Genomic DNA, 13,589 nt, shown 5'->3' on the forward strand with positions numbered 1-13,589 from the left:
TACTATTTCCTAAAGCCTGTTGGAAATTGGTGTTGTTGGGATAATACAAATTTTAATGTGGCTAATTGTTGGGCGCAAACATCAAGATTTTTCCTTCTTTATGCAATGTGTTGGCTTAGTGAACATGATCTTGGGTCTCTATAGCAGCTGGCCTTAGAGTTTGACAGTCAGCTACCTACTCACAGTCAACAACGTCCTTTAGAAGATGTGGTAAAGAAGTGAAGGTCCCTGGCTCACTCTGTGGACAGTCAAGGTGTTCATATGCATATAGCTCTGATTCGTTAACACACAAAACACCACTCTACATATTTAGAGCCATTCCACTCCCTTTGGATACAGACTGAATGGTAAATGTTTAGAGCAACATTCACAGACATACCCTTGAAATGTTTGCCACTTAGGGCCTTCCTTCATTATTAATTTTATTACTGATTTACCATAGCATTCCCTGTGGTCTCTTGCTCTTCCAAACAGTGAAGAAGGGCAGTTCCTGCTTGAAGAACAGACAAAAGTTGTGGGACTAGGACCAATGACCATCAACATCTGCAATAGTTAGCTGATTTTCAGTCTGTTGTTGTTGTTGTTCTTGTTGGGTTTTTTTTTTACCTAGCCACCTGCTTAGTTAGGGTCTCTACTGCAACACAATTTCGAAATAACTAGCACTATTCCAAAATAATTTAGTCCATGTCTACACAGCAGGCAGTTATTTCAAAATAGCGTCAAAATACTGTCAAGCTGGAGAACTTGGGTATGTCTACACTACCACCCTAGTTCGAACTAGGATGGTTAATGTAGGCAACCGAAGTTGCAAATGAAGCCCGGGATTTGAATTTCCCGGCTTCATTTGCATCTTGCCGGGCGCCGCCATTTTTAAATCCCCGGTAGTTCGGACTCCGTGCCCGCAGCTACACGTGGCACGGACGAGGTAGTTCGGATTAGGCTTCCTATTCCGAACTAACGTTACTCCTCGTGAAACGAGGTGTACCGGTAGTTCGGATTAGAGAGCCTAATCCGAACTACCTACTCCGTGCCGCGTGTAGCCGCGGGCACGGAGTCCGAACTAGCGGGGATTTAAAAATGGCGGCGCCTGGCATGATGCAAATGAAGCCCAGGATATTTAAATTCCGGGCTTCATTTGCAACTTTGGTTGCCTACATTAACCACCCTAGTTCGAACTAGGGTGGTAGTGTAGACATACCCCTTCTTACTCTGACTCCTGTAACCCTCATTGTACAAGGAATAAGGGAAGTCGGAGGAAGAGTGATCTATTTCAGAATAAGTGCTGTGTAGATGCTCCCTGTTTTGAAATAAGATACACAGTTGATGTAGCTCAATTTGCATAGCTTATTTAGAATTAAGCCCTGCAGTGTAGACACACCCTCAGGGCATGTCTACACTGGGGAGTTATTTCAAAATAACTCCCCTTATTTCAAAATAACAAGGATAACATCCACACTTCCAAGCCCGTTATGTTGAAATAAGGGGCTGGTGATTTTGAAATAATAACTCCTTTCTCCTTGTGGAATAAGCTAATTTCAAAATAGTTCTCTTGGGAGTTATTATTTCGAAATACGTTATTTCAAAATAATCTTGTAGAGTAGACATGATGTCTACACAGCAGGGCTTAATTTGAAATAAGTTACGCAAATGAGCTACATCAGTTGTGTAGCTAATTTCAAAACAGCTTATTTTGAAATTGGGAGCATCTACACAGCTCTTATTTCAAAATAGAGCACTCTTTCTCCAACTTCTCTTACTCCTCTGACTCCTGTAACCCTCATTGTCTGAGTAAGATGTCCTTAAATTTATGGAAGTTGCCTATCTCCTAGAACTGGAAGGGACCTTAAAAGGTCATCAAGTCTAGTCCCCTGCCTTCACAGCAGGACCAAGTACCATCCCTGACAAATTTTTGCCCCAAATCGCCTCCCCAAGGATTGGGCTCACAACCCTGGGTTTAGTAGGCCAATGATCAAACCACTGAGCTATCCCTCACCCCTAGCTTGATGGTATTCTGACATTATTTTGAAATAACTGCCTGATGTGTAGACGCAGACTAAGTTATTTTGAAATAATGCTAGTTATTTCAAAATAATGTTGCTGTGTAGGTGTATCCTAAGTTACCAGAGGATGCTTAGTGTTTTAAGTGCCAGCCTCCAATATACCACATATAGAATCACAGGTTCAAATCCTTGCAGGATTAACTTCACAATTCCAAGTGGACAAGATGCAAGACACAATGACTGAAAATCAGATCTGTATTTTTTTTCTCTCTCCCCGGAGAAGGCCTGAGCCAGACAGTCGAGAGTTTGATCCAAACATATTATCAAAATTCAAGGTGTAGGTGGTTTGTGGGTCACTCCCTGTCTGGCCAGGTGCAAGACAACGCCCCCTCCTCCGAGTGTTTCAGTCCAGGGAAATTGATGAGGGAGTCACTGGGCTCTGGCCCATTGTGGGGCTGAGCAGCAGGAGTTCTCTCTGTCCTGCAATCTCAATCAGGGCAGGGCTGTCAACAGTCAGCAGGGCGTGGCTGGCAATTAGTCCAGGTAATTAATTAAGCTCTGCTCAGGTCTCTCAATCAGGGTGGGGCAGCCAACAGTTAGCATTCTACTGGTAGTTTAGTGGGGGAATTAGCTCCCAGGCAGGAGCTAGCCAATACATCTGGCACCCTAGCTCTGGTCTCCTGGCCTATTGGTGGGAAAATGGACATCCCCTAGAGCAAGGGTTCCCAACTTGGGTACGCGTACCCCCAGGGGGTACGAGAAGCTTGTCAAAGAGGTACGGGGAATATTCGGTAAATAACTTGATTATCCTAATTGAAATATTCCAAAAGTAGTAGTGTTAGTGAAAAAAGCTGTGGATTCTAGAGTCTAGAATTTATTTCCTTTTCTATTGAATAGGGGATATGGGAAGGTTTACTAAAATCCAAGGGGGCACGGGAACCGAAAAAGGTTGGGAACCCCTGCCCTAGAGACATGGTGGCCAAGGCAGGGGGGTGCATGCCATTCCACTCCACTGTGTCCCTGCCCAGGGCTCTAGCACTAGTGAGGTAGTCCTCCACTAGGTCAGAGGGGATCCACTCGCAACACACTGGCCAGTTGACAAATAGTCCCACAGCAGAACCCTATTTGGCTTCCCTGGGCTGCTTTCTACCCTCCCAGTCTGGGGGTCTGGATTCTGGGGTCATCCTCCGTCTCTCTCTGGTAGACCACAAATGACAGCCCTAGCAGCTTGTCGGAGTCTCTGATATCCAGCGGCTCCAGCAGTCCTGCTGTGTCCCTGGTATGGCCACAGTCTCTGATGGTTACTAACACCTGAGGAGAGACATCCTGCTTCTCTGGCAGCTCTTACTGAATTGAGCTAGAGGGCTGGCCTTTTATAGTCCCACTCTCTGCCATGCCTGTCTGCATCCAGCGAGGTGGCAGCGCGAGTCCTGGTTCTGCCACCAGGGGGCAGTTGTGGGTCTTTCCCTGTCTTGCCATGTAAGAGACCACACCTCCTTGCTACACATCTTGATTTTTTGAGGGGGAGGGGGATTCATCCAATTATTGAGGTAGTGCTCGGGTTATGTTCTAATTTCTTTAAAGTTCAGAGGTGTTTGGATCAAAGGTTTACTTTCAAGCCCATTACAACCTTTAATTTTGTTTCTCGTTTTTTTAATGTATTTCTTTCTATCGGCACCCAAAGCTGTGTGAGGCAGCACACCAGAGAGAGCGAAGGCATGTGCAGTTTACAGAATAAAGCAGTTGTGATGTAACCAGGAGATAACAGGGCAATGCGGAGGAGGGATTGAGAACGTGGGTAGCACACCAAAGCTATAAAAAGGTGGTTTTCTTTTAATGTTAGAGATTGTCTAGCAACTAAGTTTGCAGGGGCATCGAGGAAGACGTGACTCAGAAGTGGCTCTTAAGTAGAGATTTCAGTGTAGTGGGAACAGTATATCAATTCAGGAAGGAGCTTCATACTATGCCAGGGTGATAAAGCCAGAAAAAAAGCATGAAAATGTTTGTGGGAAAAAGCCGATTAGTGGGTGTCCGTGGCAGAGATGTCAGCATGAGGGATGAAAAAGAGACCAAATCAACTAAGCATCCTGTTAGGCAGCGCCTTGACCATGAGGACAAGAAGTTTGTATGTGATGCAGTGGAGAAGCAGGCAGTCAAGTAGAAAAAAGAGATGGGGTGATTTAGGATAGGCGAAGAAAGTGCGCGGGTTTGGGGAGGAGGATGTGAACAGGATGACAGGCAGACAGGAACTACAATCTTCTTAGTGACTGGGTATTAAATTGCCCAAAGAGAGGGTGACATGGGTTCAGGGAATGCCAGAAAAAAGGGAAATAATCTTCAAGAAATCATGAGTGGTGTGGAGAGGGCTGATAAAGAAAAGTTATTTATTAGTTCCCATAATAGAAGAACTAGAGGACACCAAATGAAATTAATGGGCAGCAGGTTTAAAACTAATAAAAGGAAGTTCTTCTTCACACAGCGTGTTGTCAACCTGTGGAACTCCTTGCCAGAGGAGGCGGTGAAGGCTAGGACTATAATAGAGTTTAAAAAGAAGCTGGATAAATTCATGGAGGTTAGGTCCATAAAAGGCCCTACAATGGTGTCCTTGGCCTCTGTTTGTCAGAGGCTGGAGAGGGATGGCAGGAGACAAATCGCTTGATCATTGTCTTCGGTCAACCCTCTCTGGGGTACCTGGTGCTGGCCACTGTCGGTAGACAGGATACTGGGCTAGATGGACCTTTGGTCTGACCCAGTACGGCCGTTCTTATGTTCTTATGTTCAAGAAGAGAGGGAATGAGGATGGGGGGTAGATGGGCACAAAAGGCCAGATTTTGGAGAACTTATGGAAGAAGAAGTGGTCCTTGGATGGGAGACATGAGCAGGGAAGAGAGATTGCAGATGACTCCCAGGATACAGGCTGAGCCACGATGCTGTATAACATAACTGATAATAAGGGAGCAAAGCGTGGTAAGGAATTAAGGTCTGGCCATGCTAAACTGAAGCAGGAGGAGACATCAGAGAGAGACCAAGAGATGGGACTGTGTCATGCGTGATGAGTCAAGAGAAGTGATTTCGATTGGGCAGAATGGGGAGGGCAGTTGATCAGAGGAGTGTACTTGGAGAGAGAAGCTAAAGAAAACACAGCAGAGATGTGCAGAATGAAACCCTGTGGGTGAAGGCATACATCTGATGCACCAGTGCAACTCAATAGGAGCGACTGCTTCACAAAACACTATGGGTATGTCTACACTACCACCCTAGTTCAAACTAGGGTGGTAATGTAGGCAACCGGAGTTGCAAATGAAGCCCGGGATTTGAATTTCCCGGGCTTCATTTGCATATTGCCGGGCACCGCCATTTTAAAATGTCCGCTAGTGCGGACTCCGTGCCCCGCAGCTACACGCGGCACGGACTAGGTAGTTCGGATTAGGCTTCCTATTCCGAACTACCGTTACTCCTCATTCCACGGGGCACGGAATCCGCACTAGCGGACATTTAAAAATGGCGGTGCCCGGCAATATGCAAATGAAGCCAGGGAAATTCAAATCCCGGGCTTCATTTGCAACTCTGGTTGCCTACATTACCACCCTAGTTCGAACTAGGGTGGTAGTGTAGACATACCCTCTGTTATTAATGGTGATGGCACCATTAATTATAGATTAAAATATTTTGGTGCTGCCCTCCTAGATTCAGGGCTAGAAAGTGATTTTTCTTTAAAAGAGGTATTTTACCACTTTAAATGAGCAATAAGGTTAAAAGTTAATATCATAGGTGCTGGAGCTATTGCTCGGAGAGAGGTGCACTGCATCTGTATGAGACTTTGTAATCCCCGCCATTTATTACACAATCTTTCCCATGATCCATAGAACAACAGAGAGAACCCACAAACTCACTCACATGTATATAACTTGTAGTAAAGGACACTGAAAATATAATAAATACACCCACAGATGGGTAGCGTGGGCTTTGTTTAAAGCATAATCCCTATTACTTTCTAGTAAAGCAAAAATAGCTGTTGAAATTGACTAAAAGCTGATGCTGAGGTCTTTACTCAATCTCCAAAGACATTTATTCTGAAAAGCAATTGAGATTATTCCTAGTTTCCTGTAAATCACATCAAAACATCTGCTCTTTCCCTTGTCGGGGCCTGAAAGTATCTGGCTGCCTTTTTCTCAAAGTTTCTAGTAATATCATAGTCAGGGTGTGAATTGTGGGTGAGGTTGCATGAATATACTGTTACATACTTTAAATAAATAAATACGTGTTTGCAGGATTGGAAATATCAGGTGGGATTTTCAATACTTAATTCTCATTCAATAGCATGGAAATACCTACATCCACAGAGAAATACACCCTCACTGCATGAAGCCACTTCTGGGGTGGGGAGACTGCACAATAGACATTCATATTGTGGTTGGAAGACATATTTTGGCCAAGGAAATCAGGAGAAAACTTTAGCATTACTCTCTCCAAAAGTAGTATGGGAATTTTTTTATGATTCTTGTTGTGCAATAAAAAAAATCAAAAACAGTGAAACAAAAGATGGTAACAATGACAAATGAAATAAAAAAGGGAAATCCAATATAAAGCCATATTCCTACAACACAATCATATTTTAACATTGTTCCCTGCTTTGTGTGGTGAGAAATAGAGCTAATGGAAAGACAACACAGAAACAAGAGAAAAATAATAGTCAGAAGCTGGCCTGTCAAACAGGAAAAATAATACAGAGAGCCAGAAAAATGTCATTGTACAACAGCAGTATCGGCTGTCTCCATTGCAGTTTCACCATGCCCATCAATAAATGTCTTTGTACACATCATTATCTCATAGTTACCTGTCAGTCTAACTGAGCTAATCACAATGAACAATTGTCAACAATTTTGTGGCTCTCTTCCTTTCTCACGTCACTCAAACCGCTCTACCAGCTTCTTATCCTGTAAGTGATTTCCAGTACTGTAATAGGTGGTGTTTGCTACCAGTTGTGTGGGATCTTTAAAGTTCACACAGAGCAGACATCACTTTTTAACATATCCCCCAAAAGACTGAAGAAATAGAAAATCAATGTATCCCCCTAAGAAGCAGAGATTAATGTCAATCAAAATGCCAGATCAGAAAAGTCAATTTCCAGGGGAGGACTGTCACACGGCAAACCCGGATAACTATCTGAATTTTGGAAATGGTCCCTTTCTTTATACTGGATTTTAACAAAAACTGTAGGTGCTTCCCAAAAGATTTGCAAGCACAGATATGATTAGAGTATTATATAGCGGATGGTTTAGCCTACCCTCTTAGTCTTCTGAAGTCATGAATTGGTATCTGAAATGAAGCTTGGAATTTGCATCCAGTGAAAGTTTTCCCTACAATCATCCAACTCAAGTATTTCAACAAAATTCTGTTCTTTCTTCCCCGTTAAAGAGTCTAGACCTATTAAATGGAGTCATCATTGGAATTCAACATTAGGGAACATGTTGCATGGATTAAAATCTAATTTGAGCTTGATTTAAAAATTAGGGTTCCATATTTTACTGGAGCATGAATCCCACACTGACTAGATAAGCAATGATTAAGTAAAAACCTACTCAGTCTGGACTTTAAGATTTTCATTTTCTCACTCTTGATGAAAGCTTTCAAGGAAAGAATATTTTCATTGAAAACGCATTTCATATATGCTAAGCCACTAGCTCCGTTTTAGTTAATTAAACTTAAGGAACATGGAAGTGGAAAAAAGTTCATTAAATAGGTACAGGCTGACAGTGAATCGGAATACTAATTGAGCTTTTATGTGCAACAAAAGAGATACAAATGGAAATGTAGTGTTATTCTAGTGAATGCCTCACATAAAAGGCCCCAGTGGAGCAGAGAATACATGGAGGAAATTGGATTGTAAAATCTCCCAGATAAAAATCGGTTCTAGGAAAGAGGATGTGCCATGGCTTGCTTTTCTATTTTGAGAATAATCTTTTAATAATGCCAAAAAATATTTCAGGCTGTGGGTGCCTTTGAAGCCTTTTTGGTTGGATTCCTTGTTGAAATGAGGCAGTTAGACTCAGTCTTTACAGAGGAGAAGAGCCTTTAATTTTCGTGTGTTAGTTGAATATTGCTGGCTTAAACAAGACAAGCATTCAAGATAGAATCCAGAACCGGCCCTTGTGGCTCTGACCCAAACATTCCAAGCTTTGGAAGTATTTGGATTGGGAAAAATTCTGCGGGGGTTGGGAGGGAAGTGTCATTTCCAAACCAATCTCTTGTCTCTCCTCTACCATGAGACTCACTGCATGGATATATAAGACTTGGAGCTACTGACTATAAGGTTGTGATGGATGGGAGAGGTGCTGTCCTTTTCTAACCATACCAGAATTCAGTAACTAAAGGGTTCAACCCAGGTAGCTAGGAAATGGTAGCAGGGAGTCAGGAAACCAATTGTTACCCAAAAATATTCTCACTGGAGACCATCCAGGGTTACACTAGTATGAGTTTATTGTTTGAGGAATTAGCTCTCCACTACTTGCACTACAAAACTAGAGCTGCCACTAAAGGTATACCCTAAAGAAGAGCCACTACCAAGGTTTAAACTAAAGAAGATAGTGCTATCTTTCTCTCTCTCACTCTCTCTGGGTATGTCTACACTACAGCGCTAGTTCGAACTAACTTAGTTCGAATTAGTTAATTCGAACTAAGCTAGTTCGAACTAACGCATCTAGAACTAAAAACTAGTTCGAACTAGCGTTTTGCTAGTTCGAACTAGTAAGTCCACATTGAGTGGACTCTGAACAGGGCTTAAGGATGGCCGGAAGCAGTGCCGGCAGGGCATAAAAGGAGGACTTAGAGCATGGAGATACTGTCTCAGGCTAGCCGAGGGCTGCGCTTAAAGGGTCCCGACCCCCACCCCGGACACACAGTTCTAAGGGGCACATCACACCACTCGGCCATCAGCCCGGCTGCACTTGCCGCAGGCTGCCATCTGGGGAGAGGGAGTAATTGGGGGGCTGCAGGAGAGCTTCCACCCCCAGAAGCCCGCAGAGCCAGCCCAGTCCTCCCCATCGGGGGCTCGTACCCCATTCCTCCCTCACCTCCTTCCACTTACCCTTCCCTAGCCCCCCTTCTTATTGATGTACAAAATAAAGATAACGTTTCTTCCAACATTGACTCTGTCTTTATTGAACAAAACTGGGGGAGACTGGGAAAAGGAGGTGGGAGAGGGGAAGACAAAGGCTGGGAGAGGGGAGGGCAACTAACATGATCAGGGGTTGGGAACAGGTCCCAGATGAAGAAAGGCTACAGAGACTGGGACTGTTCAGCTTAGAAAAGAGGAGACGGAGGGGGGACAGGATAGAGGTCTCTAAAAGCAGGGGTTGGGTGGAGAGGGTGCATTCAGAAAAGTTCTTCCTGAGTTCCCATAAAGAAGGACTAGAGGACACCAAAGGAAAGGAATGGGTAGCAGGCTTCAAACTAGTAAGAGAAAGTTGTTCTTCACAAAGCAAATAGTTAACCTGTGGAACTCCTTGCTGCAGGAGGCTGTGAAGGCTACAACTAGAACAGAGTTTAAAGGGAAGTGAGATAAAGTGATGGAGGTTGGGTCCATGGAGTCCTATTAGCCAGAGGGTAGGAGTGGTGTCCCTGCCCAAAGTTTGTGGAAGGCTGGAGAGGGATGGCACGAGACAAATGGCTTGGTCATTGTCTTCGGTCCATCCCCTCCAGGGTCCCTAGGGTTGGCCGCTGTTGGCAGACAGGCTACTGGGCTAGATGGACCTTTGGTCTGACCCAGTACGGCCATTGTAAGCTCAGGGCTCAGTGTCGGGGGCCTCAGTGGACCCCCTTGATTTTCATGCACACCTGGTCCTGGGTGGCCAGGCTGGCAGCTCTCCTGCCCTAGACGGCCACTTTCCTGTGCCTAGTGCGGAGATCGTGGACGAGGTCCACGATGTCCGCACTAGCCCAGGAAGGTGCCCGCCTCTTGCGGTCCAGGGCAAGCTCCCGGGAGCCGCCAGCCTGGTCCCGGCAAGAGGGGGTGGGCTGGGGGGCATCGGGTGGGTGGCTCTGTGCCGTGCCAGGTGCAGGGTCTGCTAGCTGGGTGCTGGCAGGCTTGCACCTGGCACGGGCACCGTAGCCAGCCCGTGCCCCTTTAAGGGGTCCGGGGCCGGGAGGGGGGCATAGAGTTTCCCTGGTGTTGGCCAGAGTGGCCACCAGGGAAACCTGGGGAGGGCTAGCCTCCCACTAGTTCGAACTAAAGGGCTACACAGCCCTTAGTTCGAACTAGCTAGTTCGAACTAGGCGTTAGTCCTCGTAAAATGAGGTTTACCTAGTTCGAACTAAGCGCTCCGCTAGTTCGATTCAAATTCGAACTAGCGGAGCGCTAGTGTAGCACCTATTAAAGTTAGTTCGAACTAACGTCCGTTAGTTCGAACTAACTTTGTAGTGTAGACATACCCCCCCTCTCTCTCACACACACACATACACACACACACACACAGACCTCCATTCATTCACTCATTCACACACATTCATTCCTGCCCTCAGGCACTCACACATTTACACAGGCCTATGAGTTGCAGAAGGAGCCAAGGCATGTAGATCCTAGAGGGTCTGTCTGCTCATCATGGCTGGGGAAGCTGATCAGGAGGAGAGACACTGGCTGTAGACAAGAGTTTCTTAGGAGCAGGGGAAGAAAGAGAAAGTCTCACATGTGTTCCCTCTCTTTTTATAGTGTCTGAATGGCTCCGGTGACTCATTCACCTTGTCATCAGGGAGCACGCCCAGATTTCCCTTTATCCAGCAAAAGCAGCAGTCTGTGATGACTCATCATCATGTGCTCCATTGTTCCCAATCTTCTTCAACCACACTCTCACACACACACTCAGGGAAGAATGCAATTTAGAGCAAATTACAAGCAAGGTAGCTAAGAGTTACAATATTGGGCTGCATCTAGACTGGCATGATTTTCCGCAAATTCTTTTAATGGAAAAGTTTTCTGTTAAAAGCATTTTCGGAAAAGAGCATCCAGATTGGCACGGACGCTTTTCCGCAAAAGCACTTTTTGTGGAAAAGCGTCCATGACCAATCTAGACGTGCTTTTGCACAAAAAAACCCCGATCGCCATTTTCACGATCGGGACTTTTTTGCGCAAAACAAATCTGAGCTGTCTACACTGGCCCTTTTGCGCAAAACTTTTGTGCAAAAGGAATTTTGCCCGAACAGGAGCAGCATAGTATTTCCGCAAAAAGCACTGATTTCTTACAGTAGGAAGTCAGTGCTTTTGCGGAAATTCAAGCAGCCAGTGTAGACAGCTGGCAAGTTTTTCTGGAAAAGTGGCTGATTTTCCGGAAAAACTGGCCAGTCTAGACACAGCCTTGCAGTTTACAGTAAGTTTCTAAGAGTTACAAAGATTACAAAAAACAGGACTATGCAGCACTTTAAAGACTAACAAGATGGTTTATTAGGTGATGAGCTTTCATGGGCCAGACCCACTTCCTCATATATGGTTGTGACAATTTTCTTCCACTATTTGATCTACCAAAGGATACAATTAAAAAAATGAACACATATGAAAATGACAAATCAAATTTCAGAACAGAAGGAGGATGGGGGGGAGGTAAATGTCTGTGAGCTAATGATATTAGAGGTGATAATTGGGGAAGCTATCTTTGTAATGGGTAAGATAATTAAAGTCTTTGTCTCAACGACTTGATTACCTGCATCCTGCTTCAAAGACCTTTTAAGACTACACTTGAAAGAGAATCCTCTGAACTGTCATTCATGCTTAAATTTGACACTTTACGCCTAAGTTTGAACAATGTCCTTTCTGGTTGAAATGGCAAGAAACTGTTTTTTCTTTGTGATCATGTCTAATATCTGTTTTGTGGGCATTGATCCTTTGGCGAAGTGTCGGAGACATTTGTCCAATGTACAAAGCAGATGGACACTTTTGGCACATGATAGCATAAATTATATTTCTGGATGCGCAGGAATATGTGTTCTTGATCTTATAACTCACTTGGTTAGGTCCAATAATGGTATCAGCAGAGTGAATATGTGGAAAAGCTAGCAACGGGGTTTGTTGCAAGGGAAGGTACCAGGGTTGGTATTAGTGTGGTATGTCCTGTGGATGTTTTCTTTTTTTTTTTCAAGATCTCTTGTAGTGAAAGTGCTTGGGGTATCCCCCTGGAAGAAGTTCCCAAGTGACTCTTCCTGGGTTCAAGAAGAAAGGGTTTGTTTTTTTCACTTGCATGATGGCAGCTACCTCCAACTATCAGGGAATCTGTGAGTCTGGGGAGTTTGTAAGCAACAGTCTATAGAGGAAAGGTATTTTTAAGGTCTCTTGGGGCCCCCACCTTCTGCACTTGAAGTGCCAGAGAGGGGACCAGCCTTGCCAAAGGTATTCTACATTGAGTACTGAGACTGCTGGCCATAAACAGCCCAAGCTGTGCTAGCCAGTGAGAACAAGAGGGTCTATCTAATCTCACTATCCTGGCTCACCCTAGTTGCAACCTGGACTTTGCAGCTGTAGAATTGATAGCCCAGACCCAGTGCTCTTTCCGCTAGCAATCATATGTCAAATCCAATTAACACTTTTTCAGTAATGGTTTCTCTTAGGGCAGAGAATAGGTGGGATTAATGCACAGAGGTTTCCCAAACACTTGAAAAAAACAGTTCAACTAGTAGCATGAGCAACACTTTTAAAAACATAGTGAAAGGAGAGAAAAAATTCAGAGGACTTGTGTGTATAGATTGCTGGATTTCTGGGCTTTTTTATCACACTGAAGTGATTACTCCTGAACAGCTTTGTGTGAAAAGGCTCATGGATGTGTCAGAAGGAACTCCGGGAACACTGAGCAATAGGGAAAACCTATTTGCAGTAACAGGGCTAGGAATGTCCCATTTATGCCCAAAATAATTCCATTTTTCAGTGGAAAAAAACCATATTTGGCTATTCTTGAGTTGGCCTGACTTGAGAAGGCCCTGAGCTCCGAGACCTCAGTTCAAGAAATCCCTGTTTGTGGAAGCACTTAACTGCTTCCTTAATGTTTAGTTTCAGTGGGATTTTACCAAATTTAAGTGCTTTCCCAAATTGTGGCTTTAATCCCCAATGAAATTCAAAGACGTAGGAGTTGAGTTTCTCTCAGCAAGTGTTGATGTAACACCAAGAGATCCTGTTGGTCTGTGGGTGGAATTGATCTTGGATCTTGGGAGCTTAGTATATGAGCCTCTACTGCATGAGCTAAAAGCCAGCTGCCTAGCCATTAAAGCAGACTCAATATTCTTTCTGTAAAGGATCTCAGTGTTTCTAGAAGGGACAGTGCACAACACCCTAGTGTGTGGGTTACACACAGAACCTAGCAGGGTCAAGCCCCCACAACCAGCCTTGAACACTAGATGTTGGTGATCACGCCATCTACTACTTTCAAATCTCCCCGGCTACGTCTAGACTCTATGAAATAAGGGATAAGGGATCTTTCGGAAAAGGCTTTATTTTCCGCAAGATCAGCATCTAGACTGGCGCTTTTTTCCAGCAAAGTTCCGTGCCGAAAAAAAGCGGCAGACATTTTTATGCTAATGAAGCGGGGGAGATTTAAATCCCCGCTTCATTAG

Source organism: Pelodiscus sinensis, chromosome 7 (assembly GCF_052426305.1).
Source record: "Pelodiscus sinensis isolate ZL-2025 chromosome 7, ASM5242630v1, whole genome shotgun sequence".
In the NCBI taxonomy this organism is placed as follows: domain Eukaryota; kingdom Metazoa; phylum Chordata; order Testudines; family Trionychidae; genus Pelodiscus; species Pelodiscus sinensis.